The 12,003-nt window shown below is 34.9% G+C and overlaps 1 pseudogene across 1 annotated transcript; it reads right to left on the reverse strand.

Annotated features, from left to right (window-relative positions):
* Positions 1 to 376: 376 nt before the first annotated feature.
* LOC103343790 (beta-glucosidase 12-like) lies at positions 377 to 3,575 on the reverse strand (annotated as a pseudogene). Its single transcript, XR_016127060.1, has 13 exons — positions 3,387 to 3,575; positions 3,196 to 3,265; positions 3,040 to 3,098; positions 2,852 to 2,927; positions 2,486 to 2,563; positions 2,285 to 2,372; positions 1,938 to 2,193; positions 1,734 to 1,849; positions 1,411 to 1,628; positions 1,297 to 1,328; positions 1,087 to 1,189; positions 861 to 969; positions 377 to 736 (listed from the first exon to the last, which is right to left on the reverse strand). The product of XR_016127060.1 is annotated as a beta-glucosidase 12-like (transcript).
* Positions 3,576 to 12,003: the final 8,428 nt, after the last annotated feature.

Here is a 12,003-nt window from a genome sequence, read left to right on the forward strand (position 1 = left end):
TGCATAAACTAAAATACCCTTCATGTTATTAGAATACTGTTTGGATAGAATTATTGTACCCTAATCCCCAATATTGTACTATAAATAAAATAGTAAAAAGAAGAAAACCAACCATCACACACGCATTGTACGCTTGTCCCAAGGAAAAAAAGACGTACGCTTTCCTTCATCCTCTCCATCTCTTCCATTACTTTTGGAGTTATGTGAAACCATTTCGAAACCTGACGGGGTGTTTGTGTAATTTCCAAGACCTTAGAGGGTTTTACGTAAACACGAAAAAGCTCAAGAGGGATCAGTATAAATAACTCAAATTCGAGACAGTCAATCAAAGGACTACAAACAAATGAGTTTCATATAATTATGTGTATGTTGACACTCATCAAAGGACTAAAAATAAATGTTTAATTTTACAAGGGGGTTGAATGCAATTTAAATCCTATACAAGGACTAAAATTGAAATTATTGAATGTACACAAATTTGGAATCCCTAGTATTATTTTACATACATAAAATTCACATTATTGAATTAAATACAAATATTGAATGACTAATATGATCGGAAGTTTTCAATACTTCTAAGGAAACTTTTGAACCAGTGCGCTGAGAGTTTTGGGTGCCTTTTAAGCCCATCGTTGTAATCTACATAGGTGATACCAAATCGAACACTGAATCCCGAACTCCATTCAAAGTCGTCTAGCACGTCCACGGAAAGAATCCCTTCACTTTGACACCATTGCTAAAAAGCAATGAAAGGAAATTAAATATATTAATGTCAACAATATGAATCAATAACTCAAAATCAAAAGCTATACCATATACATTTATATTCAAATATTATAAATGAATTTAAATACACTTACTCAATAGAACTTTGAACATATTGAAGGTGGTGATTGTAGTAGTCAATTCTATGGGTATCATTAAGGGCTTCGGCAAGTGATAATTTCGGATCATTCAACTCATCCACACCTACAATATATAATACATTATTATGTAGTTACAAATTTAGACTTTGTACCACTTGTGCGTGTTTTACACCAAAAATATGTGAAACACATGGAATTACTTAAGGCTAGAAAAAATTACCATTTTCGGTAATGTAAATAATTGGATTGTGATACTTTTTCTTTGTGTAGAGTAAAAGATGTTGAATTCCTTGTGGATAAACATTTAACCATTCCGAAGCACCCTGCATCAAAATTTGAAGATCTTTAGATTTTTAGGAGTCAAATTTGTAAGTGCAAAACGATTAATGGTCGAAATCATAAAGGCTTAATCTAGTAATTTGATGTGTACCTTTGGACCGATGGGGACCCCATTACGTTCAGCTGCCACAACACATATCAATATCAGAATCTAATTAGTCTATAAACTTAAATTGCTTGAAATAAATTCTGAACTTGTGCTCACATGAAAGGTTAACGCCGGCATCTGTTGTGTAGCTTGCGTATACCGAGTTATTTCGAGGTGCATCACTTGCATAGTAACCCGTATAGTAATTTAGTCCAAGAAAATCAAATGAACCAATTAGCAACTTGGATTGTTCTTTTGTGAATTTTGGTAATCGGCTTCCGACAAGAGATCGCATGCTTTGCGGATAGTCACCACTTGTCAATGGCTCAGCAAACCTATAAGAATGTAAAAAATTCAAGCATTAACTTGACATTATATTATGTATTGCTCGCTATAAGTAGCAAACATTATATTCATAAGCAAATTTGAAATACACTTGCCATCCGAACATAAAATCCAAAGCTCGTAATGCAGCGTTTTTATTTTCTTTTTCTTCCGATAGGGGCTCAAACCAATCTGACACCAGTGTTATCCCTATCACTCCATTTTGAGACGCCTGCACAAGAACATTTAGTTTGTTTGTTTTAGAGTCACAAAAAGGTAAAGTAGTCGCTCTCTTGTTGCAACAAACTACTTAATTGTACCTGGTATCTATTTTTGTACAATTTTACGGCAGCTGCATGAGCAAGGAGCTGGTGGTGTGTTACCAAATATGGTTCAGTAGATGAATCTCCGCCGGTGCAGTTTAGTTGTTGCCAAGTGGAGCATCGTCCCGGCGCTTGGGACCCGGTTGCATAACCATAGTTACTGAAGGTATGCGGCTCATTCAGTGTGATCCAATGCTTTACTCGATCGCCAAATTCCTTATAACAAAGTTCTGCGTAATCTTGAAAATGATTGCTGTATATACACATTTCAGAATGTAAATGTCATAATTGTATTTATTAATTAAATTATCAATACAATTCAAAGGACTAATTTCTTCACTTACACAATATGAGGGCTTAGGAAACCACCATATTCATCTTCTAAAGTTTGGGGAGGATCAAAATGGAAGAGTGTCACAAATGGCGTTAAACCTATAAATAGCATCATCAATAAAAGTGAGTTATATGTTTGACAAAATGAATTTTTTTTACGAGTGCAACTCCTATTGCATAAATTATTGATCATGTAAGGTTGAATGACTCACCATTGCGTAAGAGCTCATTGATGAGATTGTTGTAATATTTAATTCCTTCCTTGTTCACTCCTCCACTTAACTTTCCATCTAACAATTAAAACAAAACCAGAAAATAAAAAAATAAGTGCACCGACAACATTTAAACTGAACTTTAAAAAAGTGGGGCTATATGTTATCGAACTTGAACTTCGCTTCTATTTAATTTATGTTTGGAAAAAAAAAAAATTTAATTTTTGCTTAAGTTATTTCAATTAAGTATTTTAATTGTAACCAAAAAAAAAATTTGTTATGTTATTAGGAAGACAACTTGGACACATTACTTAAGCGAAAACCATGAAGGCAGAAACATTGACGATTGGTCACAAATGAACTTACTTGGTAACAATCTTGACCATGAGATAGAGAATCGATAAGCATCCCACCCCATATTCTTCACAATTCCCACATCTTCCTACAGTGCATAACAAAAAAGATATCAGGTAAAAATTATCGGGAGCTTTTCTTCAATGTGATGAGTTTTCTTCGTGCTTCAAAATTTAATGTGTGCACATTGGGTCATGAACCTTATAGCGGTGATATTGATCAACAGCGATATCTCCATTGCTTCTATCGCTAATCTTTTCTGCAATTAATCATAGAAAATTTATTTATTTAGAGCATAAGAGTAAAAGTAGCACGATTTTGTTATTTTAACTAATTGATGATTTGACTGGACAAACCTGGATATTTGTGGGTGAAGGTATCCCAAATGCTTGGTCCTCTACCACCTTCCTTTGCAGCACCTTCATACTGAAATACACAAGAGACACAATGAAGAAGATGTCAATATTCTTGCATGGATCGATGCTTGGTCTGAATTTGAAAGAAAACCCTAATCAAAACTCAAATTAAAGCCCAGAAAAGGACTTACTTGGTAAGATGCAGAACCTACACCAAATATGAACCCTTCTGGAAAACTGCTCCTATTGAGAGAAGCAGTGTCAAAATGTGTGGGTGGAGCTCTAATATCAGCTTCGCTATTTGTGAAAGCAAAGCCAATTAGTAGCAGTATGCCTAAGAGAAAAGAACGTAATTGCATTGCCATAACTTGAGGTTTTTTGTTGTTGTTGGTAATAATCTTGAGAAGTATAAGTTGGCTCTGGCTGGCATGCTGCATGGCCTTTATATGGAGGAGGAAGTACGTGCTGCGCATGAGAATAGTAAACACACATGGGCATTGAATGGGTTTGAGGGGGCAACTACGTAGAATGTCATGGTACAAAGGGAAATGGCAAGTTTCATATTTGAATGAGTTTGTCTCCTCCCAAAACTCAACTGCTATATTCAAACACGCAATATAGTAAATATTTGGTGCATATGTGTGAGTAGCAGCAAAGTCTGATTGAGTCTCCTCATAGCCATTTGGGTCAAACTGTGAAAAGAAATTTGACACAGAATTGTTTTCTTCACAATGTAAATTTGTAGATTGTTTAAATTCTTGGGCATAATATGTGATTCTCTTTTGTGTTTGATAAACTAGGAAGTGTATAATTGAATTTTAACTTTTATTATTTCTTTTAAACATTAGGAAAACACGTCCAATTGGTGGGGTTTTCACAAACGATCTTGAGGTTAGTTGGAACTTGAGCAATGGTTGGGGGAACATTTCGATCAAAAACCCTAAATATATATATATATATATATGTATATAAAGAAAGTCCATTTATGGGTAGATGATAGATACTTTGTTGGGTTCACTCAGCAATTTTTTTGAAGAATACCTTATAGGGCCCACTTCACATTTAATTTTTGTGATATAAGCGCCTGTTTTGTAAATATTCATGCATGCATGATAGATTGTCTAATTTTGAATCAAATTGTTAAAAGTTACATGGTCTGATTTATAAACAATAAGCTATTATCTTCAAGTTGCGAAAAAAGAGATTGTGTATCTATTATCTCTGAAACCGTCAAAAGAGTAAAAGAGAAAAAGAAAACAAAAAAACATTGTGAAGACTTTATAACCGCTGAAAGAAAAATAACGTAATTGCCAAACTCATCCTTGCATATTTATGGTCAAAGTAATGACATTGACAGTGTCAAGAAAATAATGGTCCGTCAAATTCTTTTCAAAATTTGACCCATGTGGTTAATTAGGAGACTAAATCAAAATTTGCAACTACTCACACCATTTGTACCATGACATTCTACAGATTTGCGCCCTCAACACCCTTCTAATGGCATGCACTTGTTTTGCAAAGAAATTTATTTCACCATACCAACCAGAGTCAACTTATACTTATCAAGATTACCGAAAAAAAACATCTCAAGTTATGGCAATGCAATTAGGGTCCTTTCTCTAATTTCTAATTATCAATTCACTTATTTTCTCATTTTCTGATGTTGGATTCATAATTAGATCTAAATTCGCAATGGTGACTTACATGATTAATCATCTATACAATAACATTTACATGCAATCATAAATAATTATTTAAACAAAATTTTAATACGCTTTTATTGATCATGTTATTTATACGTCTAATATCATTTGTGACACTTCCTTTGGGATCTTCCCTAAACGTTAGAAGGTAAATTTAGTGGACATGTATAGCATACGATATTTAGCTCCTTATATTTCACATGATTCAAGGAAAACATCTTTATCACATATTAAAGAACAAAAACTGAGTATAGCCGTTTGGCTATACCCTTGTTCTTTTAATTTGGAAAAAGGAGTATAGCCGCCCGGCTAGACTATTTCTGTGAAAAAATAAAAAAAATCTAGTATAGCTGGCCGGCTATACTATATATATAGCCCAGTGCCTATGCGCCACGTGTCAAACAAATACAGCCGCCCCACTATACTGTTTTTGTTTTAAAAATTTTTAAAAGGAGAATAGCCGTAGGGCTGTACTATGTTTAAAGACAATTAGGGACAAACTGAGTATAGCTGGGCGGCTATTCCTTTTTCTTTTCTTTTTTAATATATATTATTTCTATTCAATAATATGTGAGAATTATGTGTATAATACACGAATTTTGTATTGTATTAAATTTTTTGTAAAATTGCAGGAGTTTTGTGGTCGCAGAGAATAGGTTTGAGGACTTCCAGAAAGGACTTACCCTTCACCAAAGTTTTGATCCCTGCACATGCCTCACCAAATTCTTTGCCAAATTATTAAGGGGTCATGTCATCCAATCCCAATGCCTGACAGATTCTGAATTTTGTAAGTTGAGCATAAGAATTTGTAGGGTTTTGCTGCAAGTGCTGCTGTGTTCCATTATTATAGATTTGTGTACTTTGTTTACAGGGCAAGAGATAGTGAACGAAGTGGTTGGTGTCAAACAAAGTATATGAGTATTTTTCAGATATGTCCAGATATTTTATATATGCTCATATGTGTTTTATTCTCCAGCTTTCTTAGAATGCTTGTTACAATATGAAAGGTGTATTCAATTAGGATTCTAGAGCATTTTAAAAGAATTTTTTTAAGTGCCAAATTTCATGGAACTTTATGGAATCTTAGATTTCTCATAGGCTTGAGAAGAATTCTATAATTTTATTATAAGATTTGTATGGCTTTTATTCCAAACTTCCATAATTCTTTAACATATTTCTTTAGACGAATGCTAACTTTGGCATCCTTACCCAGATGTTGTTTTTATTTCCTTTTCCATTTTCAGTAAAAGTTCAAGAACTCCATGTGTATGAGATCAACAAGAGAGACAGAGGCAGCCCAGCATACCTAAGACTCAGCAAAAAAGAAGTCAACTCACTCGGTAACCTTGTCCCATTCAGCAACAAGATCTACTCTGGGGACTTGGAGAAAAGGTTGGGCGTAACAAAAGGCCTATGTGTTTTGATCCAAAACTTACCAAAGGGGAAAGTGGACAAGTACGATGAATAAAAATCATGGAAAAAGAAAACCCAACGAGGTATTGATCAAAGAAAAGATAGGTAGCGTACCTTCACAGATGGAGGAAACTGTTTGTTTTCTGCAGAGAGAAAAGTTAGGGCATATGCAAAAAGAAAAACTAGCGTATGATGAAATCTTTTGGGGGAGGTTGGATTTATTATGGTCTTTGTTATTTATACCTCTTATCTTAAAACCTACCGAAATTTATCACTCAATGAAATTCTTCCAAATATATGAATTTTTTAATACACCTAGATTTTATTGAACTTTTTTATAATCCTAATTGAATACACGCATATTTCTATGGACTTTTTAAAAGATAATACAAGTCTAAATTGAATACACCTAGACTTATAGAAACTCTTTTAAAGTTTATATAAATCCAAATTGAGTACATCCGAATTTTTAAAATCTTTTTACACTCTCTAGAATCCTAATTGAAAACAAACGCAAAGCAAGGTAGGGCATAGACAAGGCAAAGCAAAGGCCAGAAAAAACCAACCCCAAAAAATAGTTAAGGCAGAACACAGAAACCCTGTGAACACGGCAAAGGTAAGGCAAAGCAAAGGTAAGGCAAAGCAAAAGCAAAGACAAGGCAAAAGTAAAGGCAAGGGCAAAGGCAACATCAACGACGACAGTAGTGGCAACCACAACGACAAATTCTTCCATATCAACTATAGCTAATTCACGCAGACACAACTTCTCTTCACTCCCCCTGAAGAGAAGAGGTCATTGGAGTAAAGAAATATGCAATATCTTCAAGGGAAAGAGAAACATATCCTCTTCACTCCTCCTTCCCCCTTGAAGAAGAGGGGAGGAGAACACTTAAATTGCAAGGAGAATGAAAGCACAAGCACTGGTGAATCCATGAATTTTTTAGTGAATGTGCAATTTTGAAAGGCTAAAAGCTTTATTAAAAAAAAAAAATTTGACAACCAAATATCCTTATAATTTAAACAATACCAGTGTCATTCATAAGTTCTAGAAAAAAAAAATAGTATTACAAATAACCTTGTTTAAAAAATAATTGTTGTTTTAATCCTTGTTTAAAAAATAAATATTATAAAAATTAAAAATTAAATTGTTAAAAGCCCTAGAGGTTAAAGCCATTTTTTCAAAGTTTATCATTTATAAAGCAGGCCCTAGAATGTTTTTTTAAAAAAAAAAATAGGCGTTGCACTAAGCATATTACAATTTAGGTTTGGCAATTTGTCGAACACCTAGAGTGCACCACCAAAGGGGCAATATGCAGCTCCTACAAAGAATAAATGCAGGAGGAGAAGGGTGGGGGTTTTGGTGGAAGGGTGAGAGCGAGTGACGGTTGTTGCGGTTTTTTATGAGCTCTGAAAGAATAGATGTGTTCTTGAGGACGATACCTCTTAAGCTTAGCCAATGAGCCTCTTGTGGTCTCCCAAAATATTTTCATTGAAAATCTGCAGCATGTCAAGCCTTGTCTGCATATCAATGGAGTATGAACTCACCAGTTTCAACATGACCTTATTTTCCTCTTTTAAATTTCTCAACCTCTTGTTGAGACTCATGAATCATTCTCTGAATAGACCAATTTTTAGTATTCAGCTCCTGAATCTCGTTTGCTCTGGCACATAAACAATCAACCATGTTAGAAACAAAAGCAGCACTCGGAATGCTAAAAGCCATTGAGTCATCAATAGCCTCTTCGTCAGACATTCCTGTTAACAGTATTTCATCCATAGGAGTAAGGAAATTCCTAGCTACTATGACATCAGTCGTATCATTCATCATCACAGAATCATTAATCATGAGATGACGATTTTGGGATACAAAGGATGGACGCCAGACTTTGGCGTTACTGGTTGTTTTGGGAGCAATATTTAAATCGAGATGCTTTGGGGGAGAAGAAGAGGAAGTCATTTTAAAATGGTTTCAAGGAAAGTCTTAGAAAAGCTCAATTTTCAAAAAATGGAAGGAAGTTGAGTTGAAGCGCAGTTACTCCAATTAGGCCTTGCAGAGGCAATTTTTATAGATGAAAATGTGGCACCGTTTTCAGGATCCCAATATTTTCTTAGATCCCCATATTCTCTTTTTCTTGTCCAGATTTCAAAACTTCACGCTGCCTCCATTAATGTCTATCGACACTTGAAGGGTTTCAAGGACTATTTTCGCCAAAGCCGATCTTGCTTTGAGGATTTCACGGAGTTACTTTTTCAAAGAAATCTCGAGAACCTCACAAATTTCTATGGTTAATTTGAAATTCACCAGATCTACATATTCCTCTAATTTGTGTATAAATATGTTACTAACGAAATCTTCTTTGCAGAATACATCCAGTTTTCTCCATATCTAGTGATGCACTATCCCCTTGTTTTCCTTATCAGTGAGCACTCGATGTGCCTGAGAAGAAAGATTATCTCTGATCATCCATTCAGGAAGCGAGACTATCCCTGATCAAGTTTCAGCTAGATCAAGGAATTGTAAGGACGATCACATGATCTAATCTCCTGAAGTTCTTCTAGGTTAGGAGAAATGAGAGTTTGTTGTCCGTTATCTCACTAGTTTCCTTCCCTGATTTCTTACCTACCTTGCAATCAATATCACAATTCTTTGTGTCTTTTCTTTCTTTTTACAACTCTCTGTTCATAAGGGATTTTGTTTCTTTAGAACGAACATCGAAGAACAAATCCATATAGTGAACCTAACACTGAGGGTTATTTTTTTTTTACATAGACAGAACAATTGTGATTTTTGCTCTTGCAGGATATAACTAGATCATCAAGCATTACATTGTATTTGTTGAGCTGATACGAGCTTGAATGATATTTGAGCAAAGTTTCTCCCACCTAAGGATGTAAGCAATACTTATTTTATTTCATACTTGTACTCTTATTTTGATATTTTGTACGACATCCTTAAAGGTAACCAAATGGAGAGATAATGTCGTTCTAGAAGAACGACATGCAAAGGACTATTCTAGAAGAATGACTTGCATTATAGATCGTTCCAGAAGAATGACTTGTATTATGACCATTCCATAAAATTGGCTTATATCATTCTGATATGTATTCATGAATTATTAATGCAAATTTCACAGATTGCAAGTTGAATACATTGATAATACACTGCATAGATTAAAGTCTCATAAGAATAGAACATGGGTAGAGCAGTGATCAATATGATGCATGCCTATTGGGTAGCAAATGATATGGATTGAAGTCCTGGAGGACAATCCATTAACATATCAATATTAATAAGGTGCACGCCTAATGCATAGCAAATTATATGGTTTAAAGTCCTAGAAGGACAATTAATTGACATGTATGTATTAATCTATGGCATGCCTGCAGCATGACAAATATATGGGTTCTAAATGTTTTAATTCCCTAAATAGAGATTATCCACACTCTACTATAAAATAACGCTTTATTGGAGGTTAAGATCCACATTCTCACATAATTCATCCTATAAAAGATGTATGTCTGGAAAGAGACAATAAAAGCCCCTGAAGTGACTTGGGTACCTGAAAGCAAAGAAATGTTATAATTAATGCATGCGCATGCATATGAGAATAATGGGATCACGAATTGATGAATGACCATTTTTGATTTTGGAGTAGTTACTCAAATCATCAATGGACTGTGTTGATTGGAACCACGTTCTATTATTAAATGTCGACAATATCATTGGCCAAAAAATGGAAAGAGGCAATTCCATTACAGATGAGAATGAACGTGAAGGAACAAACCCATAGTACGAACCCCAAAAGATGTTAACCTTGAAAGTTATACTTGGGTGTTTGGAATAAAAAAGGATTCTACTCAATTTATATGGCACAATGTCTCTAGTAGAAACAAGGAATGTTGAGGTTCTCCATATTTACAAATGCAACCGTGCCTTCTTATTGCACAATTATGGAGACCAACATGTTATCTTTAAGAGTTATTAAATGCACAGAGCATATCGCCAGAAGTGATTCCCTAAAGATGTATAAGCAGAACAAATAGCTGGATATGAAGCTATATAATGTGTCATGAAGTGTAATCTCTTAAATAAAATCCATAAAGGATTGTAATCACATGAAGCAAGTCTCTGAATGACATGTGCCTTTAGCACAAATTTTGTACTCAATATTAATATGTATAAATTGCCTCAGTGAGTACATTAATTATGATATGGTTGCAATACATTAAAACTCCTGAAGAGTTCAAAAAATATTTGTCTCGGCCTGAAGATCGAGAATTAGGCCAATGAGATTCTTGCTTATACTAAGAAAGTATTGAAACATTTTTATGTGGATTATTTGTTGAGCATTTAAATGATTTTTCCGGAAATATACTGGACAGGACATTGTATTTTCCAAATAGAGCTCAGCTTCATCACCACCACTTTGGGATGATGTTAGAGATATTTGATGCCATCTCTGCATAAAATAATATATGGGCATATTCTTTTCAAGTGAACTTACAAATAGCCCAGGTTTTTGTTTGATTCGCGGACTCTAGAAATTTCTATAATTTATATAAAGATAGCTCACTAGAAATATATTTGCTTACTCAACTACATGAATTGTTGATGGCTACATCACTCACTCAGTCCGAAAGATCTTCCCTCTAGAAAGATAGTCAAGAAGATATCAGGAAGAGATATTCTTCAGGAGGAGCATCTAACAATATTACAATATTGACTCGCAGAAGTAGTGTCAATCATGACCTTCAGAAATATGATCAACAGTATGGCTTAAAATATATTTTGCGAAGCATCATGGGGAGCATGCTGTCAATAAAAATATTCACACACTGTACTCTTTTTCCTTCGTCCATGTTTTTATCTCACTTTCCTGGCAAGGTTTTAACGAGGCAATGTCGTACGCATGTCAATATATACAGAATTTTAAGTTACACAGGGTTATGTACTCTTTTTCCCTTCGACCAGTTTTTGTCCTACTGGGTTTTACTAGCAAGATTTTTAACGATGCATATTTCATATATTGTGGTCTCCAAAGGGAAGTGTTGTAAAGAAAGTGGTGGGGCCCACATAAAGAAAAAAAGGAAATAATATTCAAAAGCTTAATGATGATGTTGGAAACCATCCAATTTGCCTATAAATAGGCTTCCCATTACTTAACAAAATAAACCAACAGAGAAGAGAGGAAAGAAAGGAAGAGTGAGAGGAAAGAAGAGAGAGTGTGAAATCTGAGTGTTAGTGAGTTTTATCCGAGAGAATTCTATCAGTATAAATACCAAAAGAGCAAATATAATTCTACTCCCAATATTCAATGATACTTTTCATATTCTGATTATTTTATTTTTGAAACACCTTCGGCGTTCCAAAACATTTTAGCCAAATATATAGGGGATCAATCATCAGAGCAATGACAGAGAAAAATGGATCACAAAGGTCGGAGACACGATTGCCTTGGAAGCGACCACGTGTCGACCTTCACAACCATGAGATCCCAAGTACTTGTGGTGGCGCAAAGCGGACGTGGCAACGCTCCTAAAAAATATCCAGCCCGCGAAGCCCCAGGCTCTCGGACATGTGTCCCGTGTGGACCCCGCACGCCGTAGATGATCAGCACAAGCGAGAATAAACCAAAACCGGTGGCCGAAAACGCTCCACGTCAGCTCTCCACCCAGAAGCCAATGACGACCC

This window comes from Prunus mume, linkage group LG5 (genome assembly GCF_029339155.1).
Source record: "Prunus mume cultivar Tortuosa linkage group LG5, ASM2933915v1, whole genome shotgun sequence".
Lineage (NCBI taxonomy): Eukaryota > Viridiplantae > Streptophyta > Magnoliopsida > Rosales > Rosaceae > Prunus > Prunus mume.